This window comes from Mus caroli, unplaced genomic scaffold (genome assembly GCF_978045245.1).
Source record: "Mus caroli unplaced genomic scaffold, Mus_caroli_1 scaffold_12, whole genome shotgun sequence".
NCBI classification, from domain to species: Eukaryota; Metazoa; Chordata; class Mammalia; order Rodentia; family Muridae; genus Mus; species Mus caroli.
The window spans coordinates 37616493-37631826 of NW_028227267.1; the positions used below are offsets into that span (position 1 = coordinate 37616493).

Sequence of the window (15334 nt, forward strand, 5' to 3'; positions counted from 1 at the left end):
AAAATAAATGCAAATAACAAACAGAATCGCACTGGGGGAAAAAAACCCCGAGGGAGAAAACTCATAGAGCATATGGGCCTGGATTTTGTCTCAGCTTTTAAAAACATCTGGATACTGAATACTGGACTACATTCTGTGCTTGTGTTAAAACTCCCTTAAAGAACCAAATGTATTGTCAAGCACAAAATTCACTCTCATAATAAAAAAAACAACAAAATAACCAAAAAAATAATAAATCCCTATCTCAAAAGGTCCTAAAATTGAATCTCTCTAGTAGTAGTTACCACTGATAGAACATTTAAAGGACAGCAGAAGCATACATGTCTGTGTTTTCTGAAAGCTTTTATATTCCCTTAGAATATGTTTTTATTTCTTGAAAGACATTTCAGAAATGCTGATATATTTCCCATTAATTTGTTCAACACTATCATTCACTGTATTTTAGCAGCAGCTAAATATTTGACATGCAAGGATACAATATGGGTAATTTTTCCATCATGACATCGGTATCCACAGAGTTGGACACACTATCCACACTGAATGTAAAATCAATCGCTTTTGTTGCTCAGTCTGGCTGGGAAGTCATTATGGAACCCACTATAAGTGGGCAGTCAATATGTACAGTGTGTAGACTTATCAAAATATTAAATCAACTACAAAACAAATCAACAGCAAAGAAACAAAGATAAAACTTCTAATGAAACAAAAAACCAAATAACAAAATTAATCAAATCTCAAACCAAAATCTAAAAACAAGAATTGTGCTAAAGAGCCTTCTTTGGCTGTCATTTTGCAGCACAGACTTACAGCCCATGGCTGTCCTTGGCAACACAGTAGAAAATAAGTTACTTCTGGTAACAATCTTTACAACAGAAATTTAAGTAGGTCTCCTTTTTTGGAGTATGGGTTTGAAGAATAAGGACACCCAAGACTAAGCAGAAAACATGTTACAGACTTTGGCTCAAAGTCTTTGCAATTTTGTAGAATGATTTTGTAATTTTCCTTGATGACCTATCAGGACAAGAAAAATTTACACTCTCAGAATCTTCCTGTTTTCCCAGCAGCTCTTGATGTGTCTCAGCACATGTCTGAATCCCTCTACATGCTCACTCTTGCTGAGCCAGAGCCCAGATGAAATTAAGGGCTATTCATTCCAATAAAACAAAAGTAAAGGAAGAAAATGCAGCAGATGATAGCCATGATTACTAGGGATGAGACGAAATATTTGCTTCGCACATGCAGATCTCCCCCTATAGAAGTTATCTTCAAAGGAGACCTTGTCCTGGTCTGTTCCATGTTCCAGTTTCTGCTGGAGTATTTCACACCTAGGGAAGGAAGGAACAAAGGCCTGATTAGGATTTGTCAATTCAGCTCTCCATCCCACACTAGATCTATTCAGCTGGATAAACTATTATGACCTATCATTGGCTGAGGTCATTCCCTGCATCCCCAAGTGTCATAGAGCACCTGGGCTTGGAATTATTTCTCAGCTTTTAAAAACTGTTAGAAACTGAGCTGTGAACTACACACTGTACTGTAGTTTAAAAGAAAAACACTATATTACTCCAATAGTCCAGGTATAATATATTGAATAATAACATTGTAGGAATGTACAAATCTGAGTTCAAGAGAGATGTGAACAACCTAGAAAACCATGTGGATACCTTATGGGGAACCTGCCTAGAATTGAAGTGAAGGTTATGATTATTTCTCTAGTGCAGGATCCTGACAGGGTACCACTCATCAACCCTTATATCTGGAAATAACCAGAGAAAACCTATAACATGAAATCCACAGGCACTGCATGTGTTCTAAAATCAGAAAGAATGTGCTAACTGAAAATATTCCCCAGGCTAGGAACTGAATTTAAAAAGTGATGGTCATGAAGGAACATAACAACACACCTGTACATCTGAGACTGTTGTAGAGTACTCTGTCAAATATGCAAATTATTTGTGTTCACACATCACAAGCACAGTATACCTCAGTAACCTGTTTAGTTTAGTTTCCTAGCTACTGCTATTATAAAAATCTCCCAGGATATTTTGGAGTCATAAAAAACAAATCTTGAATGGGATAGGTACGTAATGAGCAAAGCATATAGACAGCTCAGTCAGTGATAAGCTTTCCCCTCATAAACACAGACTCGGAATCAGGGTTCTTGGCATATTATTCAATATGTCTTAGCAAGTTCAAAAAGCTATGTAGAGTAGGCTTGTCTGCCAGCAAAGGATCACATGGTGGTGGTGGACTAGCCTCTCCTTCACTGTTTCAGTCTTTTCCCAAAGTAAACAGTTCCTTCCTTTAAAGGCTCCCTTTGTCATTGCCTGACTGAATCGGTGTCCAAAGGTATGATCCCAGAAAAACAGGAAGTCACTATAAATAGTATGTAATGGAACAATTTTCACCCAATAATGTGAATGTGTCAGGGATATTTTGAGTAACATGATGCTAACTAGTTGAAAGTAAAATACTTACATGGATTATCTAACACTGAGCTATAATTCATGAAAGGGCTGCATCACATAGTATATTTTCACTCTTTAGCTGATTGACATCAGGATATCATCTTTTTCTGGGCTACTCTGAGGACCAGTATAGACCTCATGTGCCCTAGAGACTCTCTGGATATGTACTTATTCTGGAATCAGTGGGTCAAAGGGGACTTTTTTTCTACTTTCTGAACCTCGCTTCTCAAACACCTACCTGATTTTATACTACCAGACCTGTCTGAAGGTCCTCATTTCTCCCAACCCCTGTTGAGGCTGATTTTAACACTGAGAAAATGATTTTGAATAACAGCAATTGCAGAATGCTACACAGATAACATAGTGTGAGTTCTTTAGATTATCATGATCCTCAAGGGGTTCCTGAAACAGCCCCTTTTTGTACCACAGTATGGGAATTCTGCTGGATGCATGTACAGCTACGTGCAACTCAATCTCTCTATGATTAGAATCCAAGCCAAATTATAAGGCAACATTTTACTGAGTAGAGGTAGCTGGAAAGTGATGGAGGAAGGCAATGATGAAAACAATCTGGATTGCTGAGAAGAGACAGTGAGCCACCTGACATTACAGTGGGCCTTCTTAATTCTTCCAGAGCAGAAAAGGGACATAACACATGGATTTTATACACCAACCTCCTCCTCAACACTATGTACCATATTCCATTGATTTTCTCCAAAGGATTTCAATGAGGATCAGCAATTTGGTGCCTAGTCAGTTGAGAGTCTGACTTTACATGAGTTTTTGTGTCCTTTTTTTTTCCCCTTGGGAGCTAGGTAGAGTTGCACACTAATTGGACTGCTGTATTTGATTTTTCATGGGCAATTTGAAATCTCAGGGGCTTTACTCATTATGCTTGGCCTCTACAGACAAACATGGTTGCATGTCCACACAAACACACACACAAACACATATACACACACAAACACAGTTGTATATAGAGCATCCATACCAAAAACACTTGGAAAGGCATTTTGCATTATACAAACACACAACTTAGAATAAACACACTGAGTCACAGCTGGTACACACACACAAACACACACACACACACACACACACACACACACCACATACCACACAAAGACTGACACAAACACACATACATCAGTGAAATTCTTGTTCTTATCTAGCATATTTTCTATTGTATGAGCATGTAGTGGGACCTATGATGTGTACAAGACTTTTAGACTCAAGGGGGCTTCGAAGCCCTGACCTGTACTTATCTCCTCTTCAGGAACTTTTTCTATGCAAATATTTGCTGGTCCTACAAGTAAATTACAAGCTCTACACAGATATCGTGGACAACACAGTACTCAATTGCCATGAAAGAGATTTCTGTGTATAGCCTCCAGTAAGCCCCATTTTGACTCATCAAGGCCCTCTCACTAAACCTACACTGAGTCCTTTTGAGCATCCGAGGAAGACTGCGACTTTTTGTCATTACTCAGGATCTTTTCAACATATTACTTATTATATGATATTAAATCATCCTCAAAATCAGTCAGGAGAAATCTAGTTAAATGACCTGCTGTGACATTTATGAAATGCAGCACTCTGCACAACTCTCAGTGAGAATCTATCCTGAAACAAAGTCATGCCCAAAATACAGTTAGCAAAACAACGTCAGTAGAGTGATGCACTGTAGGCTTCTATGTATGCCGATGGTTAAGCCAATAAGACAAGCCAGAATCTCCCAGGCAATAACCATAAGCAGAAAAAATTAAGAAATGTAATACTAATTTTATAAATAGTATTATTGTTTAATGATTTGTTGATATAAAGAAGAAACAGATCTCTACCTGGTAGTGGACAGGAGATGAAAACTCTACTGGACATTAGACAATAGGAAGTATCAGGTTTATTGAGAGACGTAGGCCCAAAGAACTAAGTTAGAGAATGACTACAAAATATCAGATGTCCTTAACTGGCCTTACAAAATACCCACAAAGGTACAGATTGGCATAAGCATCCATAAACACACATACACACACACACACACACACACACACACATCTAAAATCATAAGGGAGCAAAAAACAATGAAGAATCTGTCATGCTAGTGGAACAAAAAATTTAGACTATGCAGAGCAGATGTTTCAACTGAGAAACACAACTCTGGTATTCTTACTAGGAAATAGAAAGATCTAGACAACATTCTTCTTGGTCAGAATGAGGGCTATATATGGAGAAATTTTTTCATGAAGCCTCAAAACTCTCACACCAAACCTGAGACTGTGAGAAGCCTTTCCTACATCCCTGCTCATTCAGCCAGCACCAGACCAGAAGGCCCAGGAACTCCAACTCCAACAGCACTCAAAGAAAATAGGACTGACAAGCTGCTACTCAGGCTCACTTAGTGTGAATCAAGATCTACGGTGAAAGGGTTGGGGTGGGGAGCAAAAACTTCCAAAAGGCAACAATGAAATCCACTTATTTGTCTATTCCACTAAGCTCTCATCCATGGCAATCTACTTCCTTCCAGGAATCCCACCTGATCCCTATAAAGCAAATGAGCTTCAGGACTTCTTCCTTCAAAGCTCTCTACTATTCCATCTCTACTATTCTAAAGAAAGGCTCCAGCCAAGTACCCTGCAAACTTAATGTCATGTAGAGTTGTGATGTGTAATCAACTAATCTCCCTTAGTAAACTGCACATTCTAGCAGAGCAGAAATATTTGCTTGCTAAACATACAGTTTCTTAAAAAAGGCTACCTCCAGAGAAAGCCTTGTAGATGATCACCTAAATAAACACTTGGAGGAGACACAGGTGAGTGCCTGGATAAGTTGGTGGATGTTACATTGGATTGTCTATGTTTATGGTTAGCCATGAGGGCAATCTGCCTCTGATACACATCATCCTACCTGCTACTGCTTAGCACTTGGGATGCATGTTCTTGCTGACCTCATCACAGAACCTCTTTTCTTCAACATAAGATGCTCCCTGGTCTGCCTGCTCTACCAGCAGTTTTCTGGTCTTATTCAGCAACATCCTTACTTTTTCCTTCAATTGATTGCATTCTTTCAGGAGGTAGGTGTGCCTGAAGCTGAACCACAAATAAACAAAAAAACAAAAAAAGGTGATTCCCAGCAAGCTTCCTTTTGTCTGCCACTCCTCCAAGTACTATGATCCCTGCAAGAGTCCTGATACCCAAACAGCCCCAGACTGGAGTCCACAGTATACCCATCAGTACCAAATAGAGGCAGGTCAAATCCAGAGACCAGCCACATGCCACAAGAATCAAAGGACTTCTGAAAACCCTGACACCAACAGTGTCCCATGTACATCAAAGAAGAAGAAATGTTCCCCATGGGTGCTTATATGTCTGTGGTACCAGAAAACCATCAGTAGGGAGAGGGCAAATCCCCTCTGAGGGAGGAGAGGATACCCAAAAGTTATAAAATCTTTCCATTTTTGTCATGGATCCTGTTGTGGCCCGCCCGCAGTCCGCAATGCGAATGGTTCAACTGAGAATGGCAGTTCGAGCTGAAAAGAGAGGAAGCTAGACGGGGCGGGAGAAAGAATGAGGCCAAGATGATTCCATGTTCAAGGCCCCCCTTTACTAATTCCAACTTTTAGTTATAAAGGAAGGGGGAGGGAACCCAATTTCCCGCCAAGTAACTCGGGGTCCAGTAGCAGGATGAACACGTGTGTGCCTCCAAGCAGCAAAGCTGACAGGGTCCAGCAGTGGGCGTGGCAGAACGAATGAGCAGGAAACTCCACCCTTGAGCAAGCAGGTTCAAGCAGGTGGGGGAAGAGAGACCACAGGATCCCATATCTTTTAATCTGCTGTCAGAACCCTAGAGATCAGGGTTGCTTGTGATTCTCAGCATGGTGGAAATTGTTTCTATAAAGAGGATCCTGAATTTGGAAGAATAAAGACAATCTTGGACAATCTTCACACTTAGGAAAACTGTGTCCAAAGGTACAAATCCAAGACTCTTGCCTCAAGGAAGGTCTACTATTAAGAAACAGATATTATAGAACAGAGCTATTACTTTTGGTCAAAGTCCTGGAAGGCCACAAGCATTTCCTGACTAGTGCAGGGTCTCAGCTGTGTCTGGGACTCACCTGTAGGTATCCTTATCTTCTATGAATTCCTTGTACTTCTCAATGGTATCACTTATTGACTGCATCATTTTTCCATATCCAACATTGTCTTCTCATGTTGTGATTTAATGATGGTGAATTCAATGTTCATCCTGAGCAAATAATCCTCTGAACTAAGCAATCAAGTATCATGTGCAAAAAGGCTGTATCTGACTACCCAAGCCAATTGTATGCCACATCCTTGCTCCTTCAGAGTGGGTCCTATTGGTACTGATTAAATATCTTGGGCAGAGGACAGCAGAGCCAGGGGATCAAATGGAGATAGCTGATCTCCAAGTGTTTCTTACGTGAGCCTGAAGGAATATACTAGTTCTGTGAGATGTTTCTACAAGACTGTGCCATAGTCTTTGGTCCTTAGATTTAAGGCTTTTTTCTCCTCTTAGTTTTAAGGCAGGGATAATCCTTTGTTCCTATTGCTACATGAATTCTCAGAGGACATAACTAGTATTTACAAGGAAAAAGGTTTTATAACACCTCCAACCCCAGGCCATTCCTATGTGACACCAAGGTAAACACAGAGAACAAAGTATCCTGATGATCAATATGAGCCTCTAAAGATTCAACAGTAGCATGCTCTACAAACTGTGCATCACAGAAATCCTCAGATCCCAACAAAGTTCCCATAACTCCAGATCCTGAAAAAAACGCATAAAACAAACTTCACACACAGGAAAATTAAAATGCCAAATAAATCCAGGTAGGTTCCATAGTTTCAGAGTACAATGAAGAAAACAAGAGTAAAGCAGCAATGGCCTGCAGACATTACATTCTTACACAGTAAGGCAGCTATTGTGACCAGGTCCTTCCAGCTGTTGACAGAACCAATCAGACTCCAAGTACCACAAGGGCAAGTACAAAAGGTTGGTGAAGAATTTTTCCCAATATGTAGTTTGCCTATTTGTCCTATTAGCTATGCCCTTTGGCTTACATAAGTTTTTCAGTTTCATGAGGTCCCATTTATCAAGTTTTGATGTTAGACCTGAGCCATGAGAGCTGTGTTTAGAAAAATTGCCCCTATTTCGTGAGTTTGAAGCTCTTTCTCAATTTCTCTTGAATTAGATTCAGTGAATCTGGTTTTATGTTGAGGTCTTTGATCCACTTGGACTTGAGTTTTATTCATGGTGATAAATATGGATCTACTTTAATTTTTCTACATACTTACTGCCAGTAGCACCAGCACATTTATTGAAGATGGTTTCTTTTTTACATTGTATATTTTTGACTTCTTTGTCAAAAATCAAGTGTCCATACGTGTGTTTTCATTTCTGGGCCTTCAATTCTTTCTTTTTTTTTTCTATTTTAAAATATTTTAATCTTACTTTTCAAACTTTATCCTCTTTCTTGGTTTTTGGTTCAGAACTTATTATCTCATGCCCTCTCCACCTGCATCTATGAGAGAGTTCCCCACTCACACACCCACTGCTGTCTCCCTGCCCTGGCATTCCCTACATTTGGCCATCGATCCTTCAAAGGAACAAGGGCGTCTCTTTCCATTCATGTCTGGCAAGGCCATTCTCTGCTACATACGTAGGTAGAGCCATGGGTTGCTCCATATGTACTCTTTGATTGGTGGTTTAGTCCCTGTAAGCTCTGGGGTATCTGGTTGGCTGATGTTGTTCTTTCTATGTTTGCAAGCCCATTAACACCTTCAGTCCTTTCTCTAACTCCTCCATTGGGGACTCTAGGCTAGGACCAAAGGGTAGCTGCAAGCATCTACCTCTGTATTTATCAGTCTCAGGCAGAGCCTATGAGAAGACAGCTGTAGCAGGCTCCTGTCAGCAAGCACTTTTTGGCATCTTTCATAGTGTCTGAGTTTGGTGTCTGTATATGGGATGGATCCCCAGGTGGGAAGTCTCAGGATGGCCTTTGCTTCAGTCTCTGTTCCACATCTTGTCTCCAAATTTTCTCCTGTGATGCTTTTGTTTATGCTTCTAAGACATTTTTTTTTGTTATTCTAAATGAATTGGCAAATTGCTTTTCTAAGTATAAGAACAATTGATTTAGAATTTTGATGGGGATTGCATTGAATCTGTAGATGCACGATGGCCATTTTTACTATATCAATCCTGCCAATCCATGAGAGATGGAGATCTTCCCGTCTATTGAGATGTTCTTAGATTTCTTTCTTCAGAGACTTGAAGTTCTTGTCATACAGATCTTTCACTTGCTTGGTTAGAGTCACCTTCAAGGTATTTTCTTTTGTTTGTGACTATTGAGAAGGATGTGGTTTCCCTAATTTCTTTCTCAGCCTGTTTATTTTTTGAGTAAAAGAAGGATACTGATTTGTTTGACGTAATTTATATCCAGCCACTTTGCTGAAGTTGTATATCAGGTTTAGCAGTACTCTGGTGGACAGTGTTTCTAACCATTGGTTGTGTGCTGACCCCTGTGGTTGAATTATGGAAAGCTGCTAACCCCTGTTGTTAGAAAGCTGGAAGAAGCTGAGGACTGGGGGGGGGGGGAACCCTGTTGGAGGATCAGAACACTCAGTAAACCTGGACCCTGGAGATCTCTCAGAAACTGCAATACCAACCAGGCTGCATACAACAGCTGTTATGAGGCCCCCAAAATATATACAGCAGAGGACTTCCAGGTCTGGATTCAGTCATAGAAAATGCACATAAGCCTCAAGAGAATGGAGGCCCTAGAGAGTTCAAAGTTCTAGTTTGGGTGGGCGTGGGGGTAGGGACATCCTGTGGCACAGGGGTGTGTGGTGGAGGTATGGGATATGGTATGGGGTTGGACCAGGAGAGGAATAAAATCTGGAGTTTAAAATTATAAAGGAAAAAAAATTTAAAAATAGAAAAAGAAAAAAGAAGGAATTCTCTGGTGGAACTTTTGTGTTCAGTTAAGTATATGATCCTATCATCTTCAAATAGTGGTAATTTACCTTCTTTCTTTCTAATGTGTATCCCTTTGTCCTCCTTCTGTTGTCTAATTACTCTGGATATGACTCTGAGTACAATATTGAATAGGTAGGGACTGAGAGGGCAGCCTTGTTTACTCCTCGATTTTAGTGGGATTGCTTCCAGTTTCTCTCCCTTTAGTTTGATGTTGGCTACTGATTTGTTGTATATTGATTTTACTATGTTTAGGTATGGGCCATGAATTCCTGATCTTCCCTAGACTTTATCATAAATAGATGCTGAATTTTGTCAAATGCTTTCTCAGCATGAAATGATCATGTAGTGTTTTTTCTTTGAGATTGTTTAGATAGTGGATTATGCTAATGGATTTCTGTATATTGAAGCATCCCTGCATCCATGGGATGAAGTCCACTTGATAATGACAAATGATCTTAATGATTTGTTCTTGGATTTGGTTTTTGAGAAGTGAATTGCATAATTTTGCACTGGTATCCATTAGTGAAATTCAGAAGTTCTTTCTTTGTTGGGTCTTTATGTGGCTTTGGTATCAGTGTATCTGTGGCTCCATAGAGCACATTGGGTATTATTCTTTTTGTTTGTATTTTGTGGAATAGTTTGAAGGGAATTGGTATTAGGTCTTCTTTGTAGGTTTGAAAGAATTCTGCACTAAACACATCTGGTCCCCAGCTTTTGTTGGTTGGGAGATTTTACCCATTGCTTGTATTTCTTTAGGGGTTATGGGACAGTTCATATGTTTTATCTGATCCTGATTTAATTTTGCCTGTATCTGTCAAGAAAATTGTCCATATCATACATATTTTCCAGTTTTGTTGAATACATCTTTGTAGTAGGATTTGATGATTTTTTTTTTTGATTACCTTGGTTTCTGTCATCATGTCTCCTCTTTCATTTCTGATTTTATTAATTTGGATACTGTCTCTGAGCCATCAGGTTAGTCTAGATAAGGGATTTTCTATGTTGTTGATTTTCTCAAAGAATCAGCTTCTGGTTTTGTTGATTCATGTATAGTGCTTTTTGTTCATTTGCTTGATTTCAGCCCCGAGTTTGATTATCTCAGAGCATCTACTCCTCTTGGGTATATTTGCTTCTGTTTGCTCTAGAATTTTCAGATGTTCTGTCAAGCTGCTAGTATATACTCTCTCCAGTTTCTTTTAGGAGGTACTGAGAGCTATGAGTTTTCCACTTAACATGGTTTTCATTGTATCCCATAAGTTTGAGTGTGTTGTAACTTCATTTTCACTAAATTCTAAAAAGTCTTTCATTTCTTTCTTTATTTCTTCCTTGGCCAAGTTATAATTGAGGAGAGCATTGTTCAGCTTCCATGTGTATGTGGGCAATCTGTTGTTTTTGTTGTTATTGAAGATCAGCCTTAGACCGTGGTGATCTGATCAGTTGCATCACATTATTTCAATTTTTTTTTAATCAGTTGTGGCCTGCTTTGTGAACGATTATATGGTCAAATTTGCAGAAGGTGCCCTGAGGTACTGAGAAGAAAGTATATTCTTATGATTTAGGATGAAATGTTGTATAGATATCTGTTAAATTGATTTAGTTCATAACTTCTGTTACGTTCACTGTGTCTCTGTTTAGAATCTCTATCCATTATCTGACCATTGATGACAGTGGGGTACTGAAGTCTCCCTCGAGTATTGTGTGAGTTACAATGTGTGCTGTGAACTTCAGTAAAATTTCTTTTATGGCTTTGGTTGCCTGTGCAGATGGAGCATAGATGTTCAGAATTGAGAGTTTATCTTGGTAGATTTTTCCTTTGATGAATATGAAGTGCCCTCCTTACGTTTTTTGAAAACTTTAGGCTGAAAGTCCATTTTATTCGATATTAGAATGCCTACTTCAGCTTATTTCTTGGGAACATTTGTTTGGGAAATTGTTTTTCAGCTTTTAATTCCGAGATAGTATCTGTCTTTGTCAGTGAGGTGCATATCCTGTATGCAGCAAAATCCTGGGTGCTGTTTATTTTTCCAGTCTTTTAGTCTATGTCATTTTATTTGGTAACTGAGTCCACTGATGATTGAAAACCACTCTAGAAATCAGTTTCCTGGTTCCTTAGAAAACTGGACATAGTCCTACCTGAGGACCCAGCAATACCACTCCTGGGCATATACCGAGAAGATGCTCCAACATGTAATAATGACACATACTCCACTGTGTTCATAGGAGCCTTATTATAATAGCTAGTAGCTGGAAAGAAACCAGATGTCCCTCGAAAGAGGAATGGATGGAGAAAATGAGATGTATTTACACAACGGAGTACTATTCAGCTATTAAAAACAGTGAATTAATGAAATTCTTAGGCAAATGAATAGAACTAGAAAATATCATCCTGAGTGAGGCAACTCAATCACAAAAGAACACACATGGTATGCACTCACTTATAAGTGGATCTAGCCCTGAAGCTTGGAATACCGAAGATACAATTAACAGACCACATGAAGCTCAAAAAGAAGGAAGACCAAAGTGTGGATATGTTGGTCCTTCTTAGAATGGGGAACAAAATACCCATGGGTGGAGACAGAGAGACAAAGTGTGGAGCAGAGACTGAATGAAAGGTCACTGAGAGACTGCCACATCTGTCTAACCATTCCCTATACTGTCACTACACCCAGGTGCTATTGTGGATGCCAACAAGAGCTTGCTGACCAGAGCCTGGTATAGCTACCTCCTGAGAGACTCTGTCAGTGCATGTCAAATACTGAGGAGGATGCTCTCAGTCAACCATTGGACTGATCACAGGGACCACAATGGAGGAGATAGAGAAAGGACTCAACGTACTGAAGGGGTTTGCAGCCCCATAGGAGGAACAATAAGATCCAACTAGTACCTCCAGTGATCATAGGGACTAAAGCACTAGCCCAAGAGTACAGATGGAGGGAACCATTTCTCTAGCTGCCTATTTAGCAGAGGATGGCTTTGTTGATCATCAATGGAAGGAGAGGTCCTTAGTCCTGTGAAGGCTCAATGCCCTAGTGTAAGGGAATGCCAAGACCAGGGAGCTGTAATAGGCGGGTTAGTGAGCAGGGGAAGGGGGGATGGGACTGGGGGTTTTAGGGGGAAAAGCAGGAAATGGAATAACATTTGAAATGTAAATAATGAAGATACTTAATTTAAAAATATTTTAAAAATAATAAATAAACTGAACTTCTAAATTATCCAGAGATTATGAGACTTGAGAAGGTTTTGGCTAATGTTCCTAACCTGGTTGTCCTGGTATAAATCAAGACAGGTTTCTTTGTGTGCTGGGGAGGGTAGTTGAAGGAAACAATTTTAATTTTCATCTGGAGGTGGCTTATTCCCTAAGGATGAGGAGGAATTCTGACCATGTCTGTCAGGAATGGCACGCTACCATACATTGTTGTCCCATTTCCAGACTGTAGAGCCCCACTGGTTTCTGAGCCTTATTGGCTGTTTGCTCTTGTCTACAAACCCTGCTCTCTCTTTTGGAGTAAATTGTCCGCTATTATATGAACTTAATTTCGTGTTTTGTCTTCCTACAGGATGTTGAGTAGCTGCTTAAGTAGTTTCAGGACAACTAACCTTAGTGCTTTTATATAAGATTGAGTGGGATTATCATTCAAAGTCTGCAGATGACCTCCAGAAATCAAAGAAAAGGAGTCAATTTGATAATCCTGAAATAAAATAACATGGGAAAAGCTTAAAAACCAGTGACTGGACAAGCTAGTCATTTGGAAGAGGTGTTCATCAGCCTCTGGTTCTATCTGTACCTTCAAAGTCTACTCAAGGCTGGACTAACCTGAAGGAGTAAACACAAATCTCAGGGAGCACACAGTGGTCATGGAATACTTTCACCAAAGATAGATTCAGACAGTCTACAAGGATGACAAACAGAACTCACCTGTGGAATGGGAACATTCTGGCCGCACAGTCTTATTCTGACAAAGGCTCCAGAATTCAAGATTACGAACCATAAAAGTAGAGCAAATCTGTGTGCAGGACACTATTGGCTCATCAAGCCTGGGACGCACCAGGGCATACAGTAGGCACATATTTGTTGTAAGGAATCCCTACAGGAATGAGAAGACAGGATGAAGATGCCAAGATCATCCCTCTAAAAAGAAGACCTGAGAATGTTAACTCATCACCTAATTTGTAGAAAAGTCTGTGCATTCCCTTTTAACTTCCAGCTATGCATGTGTTTAAAAAAGAGAATGAGAAAAGGCACAATGGGGAAATCCCAGCATCTTCAAGAAAACACCATTCTCTTCAACCACAGGAGAGTGGTTAGGAATATCTCCCACACCCACCTGGACAACTCTTCCAGGGAAAACAGAGGCTTTAGAATCTAAGTGCAGACTCACATCTAAGCAATGAGAGAGGCATTCTAAGTTAGATCATACCAGTCCACAGATACTAAATGAAACAATGTGAAAGCCTTTTCAGAAGCAATTGCCCTCCACCCTACCACTCACTCTCCCTCCCTTTCTTTTCTCAGACAGGGTCTTTTGTAGCTCAGGAGGGTCTTGAACTCTGGATCTCCCTGGTTCAGTGTTCCCAGTACCCAGCCTTGAAAGACATTTTTCAAACAATGTTTAACACTAGGAGTCAGACTCTAAACTTCTGAACTTCTAAGACCATCAGAAGCCATTTTACAACTATATATATAAAAAAAAAGTCACCACTGTGGGTGTGATTGGCAAACACATTCTTGCACATTTCTGCATTTTCTTAAACTTTATTTACATTATGCTCCACCCTTCGGTCTAATTATCTGCAAGTTTCGGTCTAATTATCTGCAAGTTGGATAACTATCTCACTCTGTCTCTCAAAAATCCCCCCACGGACAGGAAAGTTAAGTAAGGGCTGGAGGGTCATTTCTGGGGTTGTCTGGTTTTGTCCCTAAAAGACACCCAAATCCCCGGACCCCTTGGGGCAGGCAGAGGAAAGCTCTTCAGAATAGCTTGGCTGCCTGGAAGCCACAGCTGGTCTCTTTTTCTGCGCTGTCTAGCAGGGTCACCGGTTTTATCTGGGGAAACTCAACTCTTAACTTTAGTTAGGCCACCAGCAGCCCCTTGCCCAGCACCTTCCTGGACCCCATAGCCAGGGCTCCTGGCTCACCTGACCAAGTTGGGGTGCTCAAATTCACCAGGTGCCTTAGCACTGCCACCTAGCGGATGGTGGAGAGCTGCATGCCCTCCTAGCTGGTCTGCACTCATATGAGCTTCAGAGTCATGCATGAAGCAGTCACCTTTCTTCAGGTAGCGGGCCTTGAACACCTACCCTTAGGTGCCTTAGCAGATCTCCTCCAAGCACTCATACTGCTGATAGGTGAAACTCAGGCTGTCCTTCTCCATGCTGGCTGCAGGCTATCAGTGCAGCACAGTGGAACCAGGATGTGCACTCCTGCCTTATAGGCCTTAGGGATGCCTGGAGTTGGAATCGTGGCCACAGGGCAGGACTGACCAACCTCCTTGCCCTTGGGCGCAAGCCTTGTGCAGCCTCCAGGAAACTCCACCTAGCCAAGTCTCTGTGCTGGGCCGCTGCCACTGTGGAGAGCACCAATCCCACCTCTTCACCCTCCTCAGTGATTACAGAGTCTGCCCACAATCTCTGCACCTAGGAGGAGGAGCCAGGAGGAGAAATTGTGATCAGTCTGCCCTGGAGACTTCCACCGGGTTCCACCAGCTCACTTTTCCTCCCCTCTACTCGCCCTGGCTCCCTAATCAGGCTGGGTTTCTAGGAGAAAAACCAAGTTACTTTTCTTCCCCAACAGGGCTCATGCAATCTTCAGAGGATAAGGTTGCTGGGGCCCCTGGGGGATGAGGGCCAGGCAGGAGGCAGCAGGACAAGAGGGG

The 15334-nt window shown here is 40.9% G+C and overlaps 1 long non-coding RNA gene across 1 annotated transcript in view; it reads right to left on the bottom strand.

The window, feature by feature from the left end:
* Positions 1–371: 371 nt before the first annotated feature.
* The window catches only part of LOC147001772 (uncharacterized), a 109035-nt gene continuing 94072 nt past the window's right edge, over positions 372–15334 (bottom strand). Inside the window, exon 4 of the long non-coding RNA XR_015044628.1 lies at positions 372–1325. This is a non-coding gene — a long non-coding RNA (uncharacterized LOC147001772). The remainder of the gene's footprint in view (positions 1326–15334) is intronic.